This window comes from Nerophis ophidion, linkage group LG04, assembly GCF_033978795.1.
Source record: "Nerophis ophidion isolate RoL-2023_Sa linkage group LG04, RoL_Noph_v1.0, whole genome shotgun sequence".
In the NCBI taxonomy this organism is placed as follows: Eukaryota; Metazoa; Chordata; class Actinopteri; order Syngnathiformes; family Syngnathidae; genus Nerophis; species Nerophis ophidion.
Window position 1 is genome coordinate 76,395,786 of NC_084614.1, and position 13,496 is coordinate 76,409,281.

A 13,496-nucleotide genomic window follows, 5' to 3' on the forward strand; every position below is an offset into this window, starting at 1 on the left:
TTTTTTTAAATACAATTGTGATGTTTAAACTATACTTTTACATAAGTGGTTAAATTATAATTATATGTTAAACTAGGGATTTAAATTTCAATTGTGATTTCAAATTGAGGATCTAAATGATCATTTTGAACTATGATTTTAAATCACAGAATCATCATTTTAAACTAAAATTTAAAACTACCGTTTTATACTAGGATTTTAAAATAGCCCTTTAATTGTAAACTAGCATTCTAAACTTCCATCCATCCATTTTCTACCGCTTATTCCCTTTTGGGGTCACGGGGGGCGCTGGCGCCTATCTCAGCTACAATCGGGCGGAAGGCGGGGTACACCCTGGACAAGTCGCCCGCTCATCGCAGGGCCATTCTAAACTTGGGGTTTGAAATATAATTTTAAACTACTATCAAAACGTGTTTAAGCTATGATTTTTAAACGAGCCACACTCCCCCTAGGCAGCCACTAGAGGGAGTGTTTTCACCGCACCTGGCGATTGTCAATATAGGTGATTTTGATAAATGTCATCACTTTAGTCCTACTTATTAGTATTATCATCATTATTATTATTATTATTATTATTATTATTTTGAGCATCTCAGCACAATTGGAGGGACAACAAATGCATTTTTTTGTGTGTGAACATTTTGTGTCAGTACAAACCAACAAGTTGGCAAAGCGTAAATAAATATTTTTTTAATATTTATTTTTAATTTTTCTAATACTGCATTGTTATCGTTTAGGTGTTGATGCGCGCGCAGGTTACCGTGCAGCTCCGCCGCCTGCGCCCCGCGGAGTGTCGTCGTTAGGCGGCCGGCAGCTGCTGCTCCTTCTCGCTGGGGATTGTGGGAGAATAAGGAAGGAGCTCACCGAGCCAACGAGCCTTCGAACCGGAGACATTTTTCGCGTGAGTACGGCCTTTTCGCCTTCTCCTTCCCCGACGACAACACCGCGTCCTTGCCCGCTCTTGACGCCGCTTCGGTCGGTGTTTACGCCGTCGCGTCGCGTGTTTGACGGTTTTTTTTGTTTTGTTTTGTTGTTGACCGACGTGAGAACCGGACCGGAGGCCGAGCTGTCGAGGGAGGAAGGCCGGGGATGGGCCGTCACGACGCGGCTGACATATTGCGGAAATGCGCGGTTGTTCGACGGTCGGACCGGAGCGACGAAGTCTGCTTCGGTGCCCGCGAATGTCGCCTCCGGTGCGGGCGTGCGACGCCGAAGCTTGGGGGCGAATATCGCGGCCGGCAATATCTCCCCACTTGGCCTGGAAGTCGGGTTTGACGTTTGTACGCCATTAAGACTCCTGATTGACAGCTGTCAGCACATATCCATGACATGTTCCATAACAACACCGACCTGGAAATGCATATTGAAGCTAACGCGTGACTTTTATTCATATTTTAAGATGATGTCATGAATTAATAACTAGTTGGTGACATTCTGCTGGCTTCATTTGAATATTTGTTAATTACCGCGTCTAATGAAGCAATAATAATTAAAGCTGCAAGCAGCGTTGGTCGGGTCCGCCGTTGGCCGCCGCCGCCGCCGCCGTGTCCCGGGTCCCGATCTTAGTCAGACCAACATAGAGGTCTTTGTTTCATGTCTCTACGACATTCCTAACAGAAGTTACAAGCAGTTTTGTCTGGAAAAAGGTGACGGCTTTTTACAAAAATTTTATTTTGAAGGGGTAATTGCCAACTTCCTGTTGATTTTAACTGAAAGATGGCACCTATCAAAATGTAGGTCTAAGTGAGACCTACATAGAGGTTTTTGTTTCATGTCTGTCCGACGTTCCTACCAGAAGTTACAAGCAGTTTTATCCGTTTCCTCTTCCTAGGAGCAGTTTTTCTGTGTTTTTGTCAAAAATTGCAATAGAGCGCAATTTTGAGTTTTAAGGTTTGGTTTTTTCACTAGATCGCAATTTCTGCCAGTCCTGATGTGTGTGCCAAGTTTGGTGAGTTTTGAAGCATTTTAAGGGGGTCAAATTGCAGCTCAAAGAGGCAAAAATAGCATTTTTTTGCGAAAATTTTGCTTTGAATGAGTTTTTGCAAGATTTCTGTTGATTTTGGGTATAGACATTTTTTATTGGAAATGTAGGTCTTAGTCGGACCTACACAGAGGTTTTTGTTTCATGTCTCTACGATATTCCTAACGGAAGTTACAAGCGGTTTGTTTTTGTTTTTTGCTAGGGGGCGCTAGCGCGCAATTTTCATTTTTGGGGTTTGGTTGCTTAATATGTTGGGAAAGGACACCGTACCGACGTGTGTGTCAACTTTGGTGAGTTTTGAAGCATGTTAAGGGGGTCAAATTAGGGTATTGTCTGTGTTGTATTCCTAGGGGGCGCTAGAGCACAATTTTGAGTTTTGGGGTTTGGTTTTTCCACTAGATCGCAATTTCTGCCAGTCCTGATGTGTGTGCCAAGTTTGGTGAGTTTTGAAGCATTTTAAGGGGGTCAAATTACAGCTCAAAGAGGTAAAAATGATATTTTTTTGGAAAATTTGCGCAGGGGTTCTTTGAAGGCGCGTAAAATCAAAACCTTAAAACTTATCAAAACTTTGATCTATACTTTTAATTAGAAGGGTTCAAACTGTCTCCTGTGCGAGTTTGAAGCCAAAACGACAAACGCACTGGGAGGAGTATCGATTTGAAAAAGGTGACGGGTTTTTACAAAACTTTTATTTTGAAGGGGTAATTGCTAACTTCCTGTTGATTATTTCTGCTAGCTGTCAATTACTAAAATGTAGGTCTTAATGAGACCTACATAGAAGTTTTTGTTTCATGTCTTTCCGGCATTCCTACCCGAAGTTACAAGCAGTTTTGTCTGTGGTTTCTTCCTGGAAGCAGTTTTTTCTGTGTTTTATTGAAAAATTGCGCTAGAGCACAATTTTGAGTTTTTTTATTTTTTTTTTTCATTAGATCACAATTTCTGCCAGTCCTGATGTGTGTGCCAAGTTTGGTGAGTTTTGAAGCATTTTAAGGGGGTCAAATTGCAGCTCAAAGAGGCAAAAATAGCATTTTTTAGCGAAAATTTTGCTTTGAATGGGTTTTTGCCAAATTTCTGTTGATTTTAGGTATAGGCGTTTCTGATGGGGAATCTAGGCCTAAGTCAGACCTACATAGAGGTTTTTGTTCCATGTCTTTACGACATTCCTAACGGAAGTTACAAGCAGTCTGTTTTTTTTTTTTCGTAGGGGGCGCTAGCGCGCATTTTTCATTTTTGGGGTTTGGTTGCTTAATATGTGTTTTTGCCAAGCCTTACCGATGTGTGTGCCAAATTTGGTGAGTTTTGGAGCATGGTCAGTGGGTCAAATTATGGTTCGAAGTTGCGGAAGAATAATAATAATAATAATAATTAAAGCTGCAAGCAGCGTTGGTCGGGTCCGCCGTTGGCCGCCGCCGCCGTGTCCCGGGTCCCGATCTTAGTCAAACCAACATCGAGGTTTTTATTTCATGTCTCTACGACATTTCTAACAGAAGTTACATGCAGTTTTGTCTGGGTTTTTTCCTAGGGGGCGCTAAGCGCAATTTAGATTTTTGGGGTTTGGTTTTTTATTAGATGGCAGTTTTTGCCAGTCCTGATATGTGTGTAAAATTTGGTGAGTTTTGAAGCATGTTAAGGGGGTGAAATTACAGATCGGCGATTCTGGATGTTGTTGATAAATGGCTTTCGGTCTGCATAACAGAGCTTTAACTAGCACTTTGAAGCATTTTAAGTGGGTGAAATTACAGCTCAAAGAGGCAAAAACGTCATTTTTTAGGAAAAGTTGCGCAGGGGTTTTTTGAAGGCGCGTAAAATCCAAACCGGAGCAGTAATCAAAACTTTGATCTATACTTTTAATCAGAAGTGTCCAAACTCTCTCCTGTGCGAGTTTGAAGCCGAAACGACAAACGCACTGGGAGAAGTGTCGATTTGAAAAAGGTGCCGGGTTTTCACAAAACTTTTATTTTGAAGGGGCAATTTTTAACTTCCTGTTGATTTTTGCCGAAGGATGTAAATTATCGAAATGTAGGTCTAAGTCAGACCTACCTAGAAGTTTTTGTTTCATGTCTGTCCGACATTCCTACTGGAAGTTACAAGCAGTTTTGTCTGTTTTCTCTTCCTAGGAGCAGTTTTTTCTGTGTTTTATTCAAAAATTGCGCTACAGCGCAATTTTGAGTTTTATTATTTTTTATTTTCATTAGATCGCAATTTCTGCCAGTCCTGAGGTGTGTGCCAAGTTTGGTGAGTTTTGAAGCATTTTAAGGGGGTCAAATTACAGCTCAAAGAGGCAAAAATAGCATTTTTTGCGAAAATTTTGCTTTGGAGGCGTTTTTGCCAACTTCCTGTTGATTTTAGGTATAGAACATTTTTATTGGAAATGTTCATCCAAGTCAGACCTACATATAGGTTTTTGTTTCAAGTCTCTACGACATTCCTAATGGAAGTTACAAGCAGTCCGTTTTTTGTTTCTTCCTAGGGGGCGCTAGCGCGCAATTTTGATTTTTAGTGCTCGGTTTTTTTATTAGATGGCAATTTTCGCAGATCCTGATGTGTGTGTCAAATATGGTGAGTTTTGAAGCATGTTAAGTGGGTCAAATTTCAGCTGGAAACGGCGGCGGAATAATAAAGAATAATAATAATTAAAGCTGCAAGCAGCGTTGGTCGGGTCCGCCGCCGCCGCCGCCGTGTCCCGAGTCCCGATCTTAGTCAGACCTCCATAGAAGTTTTTGTTTCATCACTCTACTACATTCCTAACAGAATTTACAAGCAGTTTTATCAGTTTATTTTCCTAGGGGGCGCTAGAGCACAATTTTCATTTTTGGGGTTTGCTTTTTTATTGGATGGCAATTTTCACCAGTCCTGATGTGTGTGTAAAATTTGGTGAGTTTTGAAGAATGTTAAGGGGGTCAAATTACAGATCTGCGTTTCTGGATGTTGTTGATAAATGGCTTTCACTTGGCATTGTATAGCTTTAACTTGCACTTTGAAGCATTTTAAGGGGGTCAAATTTCAGTTCAAAGAGGCAAAAAAGGCATTTTTTGCAAAAATTTTGTTTTGAAGGGGTTTTTGTCAACTTCCTGTTGATTTTAGGTATAGAAGTGTTTAACGGAAATGTAGGTCTAAGTCAGACCTACATAGAGGTTTTTGTTTCATGTCCCTACGACATTCCTAAAGGAAGTTACAAGCAGTCTGTTTTTTGTCTCTTCCTAGGTGGCGCTAGCGCGCAATTTTCATTTTTGGTATTTGGTTGCTTAATAAGTTGGTCTGCCGCTCCATACCGATGTGTGTATCAAATTTGGTGAGTTTTGAAGCATGTTAAGGGGGTCAAATAAGGGTGCGAAAGTGCGAGCGCGCCTTGGGTTGCTGCCCCCGAGCCCCACGGCAGGAGAAGCCTTGGTGACACTATTTAATGCATTGTGAAAGTAATGCAGTTGTTGTATTGAAGTGAAAATATCAAGCTTCCTGTTAATTTTTGCCAAAGTATGTTAGTTATTCAAATGTAGGTCTAAGTCAGACCTACATAGTGGTTTTTGTTTCATGTCTCTCTGACATTCCTACCGGAAGTTACAAGCAGTTTTGTCTGTGTTTCTTCCTAGGAGCAGTTTGTCTGTGTTGTATTCCTAGGGGGCGCTAGAGCACAATTTTGAGTTTTCGAGTTTGGTTTTTTTATCAGCTCGCAATTGTTGCCAGTCCTGATGTGTGTGCCAAGTTTGGTGTGTTTTGAAGCATTTTAAGGGGGTCAAATTACAGCTCAAAGAGGCAAAAATGACATTTTTTAGGAAAATTTGCGCAGGGGTTCTTTGAAAGCGCGTAAAATCAAAACCTGAAAAGTTATCAAAACTTTGATCTATACTTTTAATCAGAAGGGTTCAAACTCTCTCCTGTGCGAGTTTGAAGCCGAAACGACAAACGCATTGGGAGGAGTTCTGATTTGAAAAAGGTGACGGGTTTTCACAAAACTTTTATTTTGAAGGGGTAATTTTTAACTTCCTGTTGATTTTTCTGCAGGATTTCAAATATCAAATTGTAGGTCTAAGTGAGACCTACATAGAGGTTTTTGTTTCATGTCTGTCCGACATTCCTACTGGAAGTTACAAGCAGTTTTGTCCATTTTCTCTTCCTAGGAGCAGTTTTTTCTGTGTTTTATTCAAAAATTGCCCTAGAGCACATTTTTTAATTTTCGGGTTTGGTTTTTTCATTAGATCAAAATTTCTGCCAGTCCTGATGTGTGTGCCAAGTTTGGTGAGTTTTGAAGCATTTTAAGGGGGTCAAATTGCAGCTCAAAGAGGCAAAAATAGCATTTTTTGCTAAAATTTTGCTTTGAATGAGTTTTAGCAAAATTTCTGTTGATTTTGGGTATAGACATTTTTTATTGGAAATGTAGATCTCAGTCAGACCTACACAGAGGTTTTTGTTTCATGTCTCTACGACATTCCTAACGGAAGTTACAAGCAGTCTGTTTTTTTTCTCTTCCTAGGGGGCGCTAGCGCGCAATTTTCATTTTTGGGGTTTGGTTGCTTAATAGGTTGGGAAGGTCCACCGCACCGATGTGTGTGTCAAATTTGGTGAGTTTTGGAGCTTGTTGAGGGGGTGAAATTGGGGTGCGACGGTGCGGTATAATAAAGAATAATAATAATAAGAAACGTTACAGATTCAATAGGGTCCTTGCATGGCAAAGGACATGGATGTCCTTTGCCATTGCAGGGCGGACCCTAATAAAACGCAGCAGATTCAATAGGGTCCTTGCATGGCAAAGGACATGGATGTCCTTTGCCATTGCAGGGCGGACCCTAATTACCTTGGATCATACTTGCCAACCTTGATTTCGGGAGGTGGAGGGTGGGGGGCGTGGCTAAGACGAGAGGAGTATATTTACTAGGGCTGCGAATTTTTGGGTGTCCCACCATTCGATTCAATATCGATTCTTGGGGTCGCGATTTGATTATATATAGATTTTTTTTTTCCCGATTCAACGCGATTCTCGATTCAAAAACGATTCTGTATTCATTCAATACATAGGATTTCAGCAAGATCTACCCCAGTCTGCTGACATGCTCGCAGAGTAGTAGATTTTTTTTTTTTAAAAAGCTTCTATAATTGTAAAGGACAATGTTTTATCAACTGATTGCAATAATGTAAATTTGTTTTAACTATTAAACGAACCAAAATATGACTTATTTTATCTTTGTGAAAACATTGGACACTGTGTGGTCAAGCTTGTGAGATGCGATGCAAGTGTAAGCCACTGTGACACTATTGTTCTTTTTTTTAAATTTGTATAAATGTCTAATGATGTCAATGAGGGATTTTTAATCACTGCTATGCTGAAATTATAACAAATATTGATACTGTTGTTGATAATATTCATTTTGGTTTGTTCTGTGTCGTGTTTGTGTCTCCTCTCAATTGCTCTGTTTATTGCAGTTCTGACTGTTGCTGGGTCAGGTTTGGTTTTGGAATTGGATTGCATTGTTATGGTATTGCTGTGTATTGTTTTGTTGGATTGATTAAAAAAAAAATAATAATACAAAAACAAGAGAATGAATCGCACAACGTGAGAATCGCGATTCGTATTCGAATCGATTTTTTCCCACACCCCTAATATTTACCTTACCATTAGATTCACCAAGTCAAGTATATATATATATCCATCCATTTTCTACCGCTTATTCCCTTTTGGGGTCGCGGGGGGTGCTGGCGCCTATCTCAGCTACAATCGGGCGGGAGGCGGGGTACACCCTGGACAAGTCGCCATATATATATATATATGTAAGAAATACTTGACCTTCAGTGAATTCTAGCTATATATATTTATTTTATTTTATATATATATATATATATATATATATATAAAAGAAATACTACTTGAATTTCAGTGTTCATTTATTTACACATTTACACACACAACATCTACCATCTACTCATTGTTGAGTTAAGGGTTGAATTGTCCATCCTGGTTTTTCTAACCATATGCATGTACAGTAGATGGCAGTATTGTCCTGTTTAAGAGTGTCACAACATTGCTGTTTAAGGCAGATGAACTGCTTTACGGTAGACAAAAACAGACTGCTGTTGTTGTGTGTTGTTTTACCGCGCTGGGAGGACGTTAATGAAACTGCCTAACAATAAACCCACATAAGAAACCAAGAACTCGCCCTCGATCATTCTACAGTTATAACGTCATTGGGCAGACACGCTCTTTATACACGTCACTCAGGTCCGCATGGAGCTGGAGGGGGTGTGGCCTCCAGTTGCGCCTGAATTTTGGGAGAAAATTTGCCCCGGGAGAGGCGCTGAATTTCGGGAGTCTCCCGGAAAATCAGAGAGGGTTGGCAAGTATGCCTTGGATTGTGTCCGGTCATCAGCAGACGCCATTAAATATTCACATTATCATGTCCTGAAATATTCATTACAGTCATCATCCCTCGTTTGTTTTGAAAGGCATATCTCTTGTTTGTTTACCTAATGTCAATTATGTTAATGGAATTGGTTAATTGCAAAATGAGACCTCCCATATTTCCAGTTTGTTGTGACCGCGTGTCCAAAAGGGAGTAGAGCAGACCCCCTTTCTGTTTCTTAGCAATTTCCAACACAAACAGTGGACAAATGAATAAGTAATGAATGACGTGTAACTTTTCGACCTATTCCTAGCCCCCTCCTGCTCCGCCACTGATAATAAAGTGGCAAAGTTTCCCCAAATCTTCTTATCCTGCCCAACAGCGTCAGTGCTGCACTCGAATGTGTCAGGAAAATATTGTTATATTGCACCTAAAAAAACAAATAAGTACTTACTACTTCTACCCAGTACAAGTGTTCCTGTGTACTTACTGCATTCACTCTGTAGAAGTAGTAAGTACACTATTGTTCATGTAGGCTACTTCTACTGGGTTGAAGTAGTAAGTACACATTTTCATGTAGATTACTTCTACTCTGTAGAAGTAGTAAGTACACTTCTGTTCATGCAGGGGTTTTTTTCTCTCGGTAGAAGTAGTAAGTACACATTTTCATATACGTTACTTCTACTCAGTAGAAGTAGTAAATACACTGGTTCATGTAGGTTACTTCTCAGTAGAAGTAGTAAGTACACAATTGTTCATATAGGTTACTTCTACTCGGTAGAAGTAGAAAGCACACTTCTGTTCATGTAGACTTCTGCTGGGTAAAAGTAGTAATTACACTATTGTTCATGTGGGCTACTTCTACTGGGTAGAAGTAGTAAGTACACTTGTTCATGTAGGCTTTTTTTTCTTTCGGTGGAAGTAGTATGTCCACATTTTCATATAGGTTACTTCTGCTCGGTAGCAGTATTAAGTACACTTTTGTTCAAGTAGTTTTTTTTTTTTCTCGGTAGAAGTCGTGAGTACACATTTTCATATAGGTTACATCTAATCGGTAGAAGTAGTAAATACTCTTGTTCATGTAGGTTACTTCTTGGTATAAGTAGCAAGTACACAATTGTTCATGTAGTTTACTTCTACTTGGTTCATGTAGGTTACTTCTACTTGGTAGAAGTTGTGAGTTGACTTTTGTTCATGTAGGCTTCTTTTACTTGATAGAAATAGTAATTACACTATTGTTCATGTGGGCTACTTCTACTGAATAGAAGTCGTAAGTACACATTTTCATATAGGTTACTTCTACTCGGTAGAAGTAGCAAGTACACTTTTGTTCATGTAGGCTTTTTTTCTCGGTAGAAGTAGTAAGTACACATTTTCATATAGATTACTTCTACTCGGTAGAAGTAGTAAATACACTGGTTCATGTAGGTTACTTCTCCTCAGTAGAAGTGGCAAGTACACAGTTGTTCATGTAGGTTACTTCTACTCTGTAGAAGTTGTGAGTTGACTTTTGTTCATGGAAGCTTCTTTTACCTGATAGAAGTAGTAATTACACTATTTTTCATGTGGGCTACTTCTACTGGATAGAAGACGTAAGTACACATTTTCATATAGGTTACTTCTACTCGGTAGAAGTAGTAAATACACTTGTTCATGTAGGTTACTTCTCCTCGGTAGAAGTGGCAAGTACACAATTGTAAGTAGGTTACTTCTACTTGGTAGAAGCTGTGAGTTAACTTTTGTTCATGTTGGCTACCTCTACTGGGTAGAAGTAGTATGTACAGTTTTGTTCATGTAGGCTTTTTTTTCTCTCGGTAGAAGTAGTACACACACATTTTCATATAGGTTACTTCTGCTTGGTAGAAGTAGTAAGTACACTTTTGTTCATGTAGTTGGTTTTTTCTCGGTAGAATGGTAGGTACACATTTTCATATAGGTTACATCTAATCGGTAGAAGTAATAAATACTCTTGTTCATGTAGGTTACTCTAGGTATAAGTAGTAAGTACACAATTGTTCATGTAGGTTACTTCTACTCTGTTGAAGTTGTAAGTGGATTTTTGTTCATGTAGGCTTCTTCTACTTGGTCTAAGTAGTAATTGCACTATTGATCATGTGGGCTACTTCTACTGGATAGAAGTCGTAAGTACACATTTTCATATAGGTCACTTCTGCTTGGTAGAAGTAGTAAGTACACTTTTCTTCATGTAGTTTGTTTTTTCTCGGTAGAATGGTAAGTAAACATTTTTATATAGGTTACATCTAATCGGTAGAAGTAGTAAATACTCTTGTTCATGTAGGTTACTCTAGGTATAAGTAGCAAGTACACAATTGTTCATGTAGGTTACTTCTCCTCGGTAGAAGTGGCAAGTACAACATTGTTCATGTAAGTTACTTCTACTTGGTAGAAGTAGTAAGTACACATTTTCATGTAGGTTACTTCTTCTCGGTAGAAGTAGCAAGTACACAATTGTTCATGTAGGTTACTTCTACTTAGTAGGAGTAGTAAGTACACATTTTCATGTAGGTTACTTTTTACTCTGTAGAAGTAGCAAGTACACTTTTGTTCATGTAGACCTTTTTTTTTTTTTACTCGGTGGAAGTAGTAAGTACACTAGGTCGTAAATTCAGTTTATAGTCATACCAAAGACTATAAAAATGGGACCCATTACCTCCCTGCTTGACACTCAGCATCATGGGTGGGAATTGGAGGGTTAAATCACCAAAACTGATTCCCAGGCGTGGCCACCGCTGCTGCTCACTACTCCCCTCACCTCCCAGGGGGCGATCGAGGGTGATGGGTCAAATGCAGTGAATAATTTTGACATACTTAGTGTGTGTGTGTGTGACTATTATTGGTACTTTAATTCAGGGGTGTCAAACTCAAATACAGAGTGGGCCAAAATTCTAAACGGAACAAAGCCGCGGGCCAAAGTTGAACAACTTAACCTTTTAATAGGGACCCAAACAAGTTTTGCATTGAATATTGAACAAGCAAGGCTTATATAACTTTATAGTGACATGCAAACTCCAGGTTTGTTGGTAGCGGGGGTGTATATTGTAGTGTCCCGGAAAAGTTAGTGCTGCAAGGGGTTCTGGGTATTTGTGATGTTGTGTTACAGTGCGGATGTTCTCTCAAAATGCGTTTGTCATTCATGTTAGGTTTGGGTTCACAGTGTGGTGCATATTTGTAACAGTGTTAAAGTTCTTTATCCTTCCTCTTGTGTTAGCTTTCTGTTACCATCTCGTATGTTAACTGGTCTGTTTTGACCCATGTAATTTATTTTGGCCCTTGAGACAATATTAAATTAACATTAGAGCTGGCCCGCCGGTATTATACAGCGGCGGTGCATTCACCGCTAATTCTGATACTTGCCAACCCTCACGATTTTCCCAGGGGACTCCCGAATCTACCGGGGCAACTATTCTCCCGAATTTCTCCCGATTTCCACTCCGACAACAATATCGGCGGCGTGCCTTAAAGGTACTGCCTTTAGCGTCCTCTACAACCTGTCATGTCCGCTTTTCCGCCATACAATCAGCATGCCGGCCCAGTAATATATGCAGATTCTACACACACACACAAGTGAATGCAAGGCATACTTGGTCAACAGTCATACAGGTCACACTGAGGGTGGCCTTATAACCTTCATCTTGTGTTAGGGTCGGCACCGACCCGTTTTAGTTTTTAAATGCATAAAAATTTTTTATTTTATTTATTTAAAAACTAAAACGGGTCGGTGCCGACCCTAACACAAGATGAAGGTTATAAGGCCACCCTCAGTGTGACCTGTATGACTGTTGACCAAGTATGCCTTGCATTCACTTGTGTGTGTGTGTAGAATAAGATGGGGCGGCATAGCTCGGTTGGTAGAGTGGCCGTACCAGCAACTTGAGGGTTGCAGGTTCGATTCCCGCTTCCGCCATCCTAGTCACTGCCGTAGTGTCCTTGGGCAAGGCACTTTACCCACCTGCTCCCAGTGCCACCCACACTGGTTTAAATGTAACTTAGATATTGGGTTTCACTATGTAAAGCGCTTTGAGTCACAAGAGAAAAGCGCTATATAAATACAATAAATAAAAAATGCATAAAAACACCACATACATTTATTTTTTTGCATCAACGCTTTTTGACTTTGTCAGGAACCTCTTTGTCAACAAAATAAAACGTTTACATTTTTTTCACTAAATTATAAAATGCTCTGGTAGTAATATTGCGCTTGGTGTTGTTAGGGTCGGTTTTGACCCGGTTATAAAAATAAGATGATAAAGCAATAAGATCCAAAACTGAACACACTGACGGCCAGCTCCTCTCCCAATCATGTGAGCTTTAGTGGATTCTCATTTTACCTTGTTATCCTGTACAAAAACAATCAAAAGACGGACACTAAAAGTGTCACTTTTTGCCACTCTGATTTTGTTTTTTTATTAGTTTTGGAACTAGTAATCTATTTCTCTTGGTTTCATTTGCTTGATTGGTTGTTTGTTTGATGTTGGATTTCTGTTGCTGAAAGAAATACTTTTTAGCCTTTTTCTTGAAGTAAATATATATGGGTCGAAATTGACCCGTAACACCACAGATGTTACTATAGTTAAAATTCTTAAAATGAAAAAATAAACAAAACACATTTATTCAAGAGATGTGTTCTAATACCCCTTAGTAATAGTTAGGTAACACAACAACCTTTTTTTATTTATATGATTCTCTTGAGGTTCGTTTTACCAGCTGTAAAATACACTAAAAAATAATTATCTATCATCCAATTTGTTTCCCATCTCTTGGTTACCTTGTTAGGCTTCCTTATCCATGAAAATATTGGTTTTAATATTTTTGGTTTGGGCCATTGGGCCTTATTTTGTCAGTATACCCCTCGATTTCAATTTTTAAAAATGGTAAAACGAACCTCAAGAGAATCATATAAATAAAAAAAGGTTGTTGTGTTACCTAACTATTACTAAGGGGTATTAGAACACATCTCTTAAATAAATGTGTTTTGTTTATTTTTTCATTTTAAGAATTTTAACTATAGTAACATCTATTGTGTTACGGGTCAATTTCGACCCATATATGTTTACTTCAAGAAAAAGGCAAAAAAGTTTTTTTTTCAGCAACAGAAATCCAACATCAAACAAACATCCAATCAAGCAAATGAAACCAAGAGAAATAGATTACTAGTTCCAAAA

General features: G+C 39.2%; 1 protein-coding gene across 3 annotated transcripts in view; it reads left to right on the forward strand.

The window, feature by feature from the left end:
- The first annotated feature begins 745 nt into the window (after positions 1-745).
- LOC133551902 (core histone macro-H2A.1) overlaps positions 746-13,496 on the forward strand; it is a 37,090-nt gene continuing 24,339 nt past the window's right edge. For all 3 annotated transcript variants that reach the window (XM_061899093.1, XM_061899094.1, XM_061899095.1), the window contains exon 1: positions 746-901. The gene's annotated coding sequence lies outside the window, so the exon portion shown is untranslated. The remainder of the gene's footprint in view (positions 902-13,496) is intronic.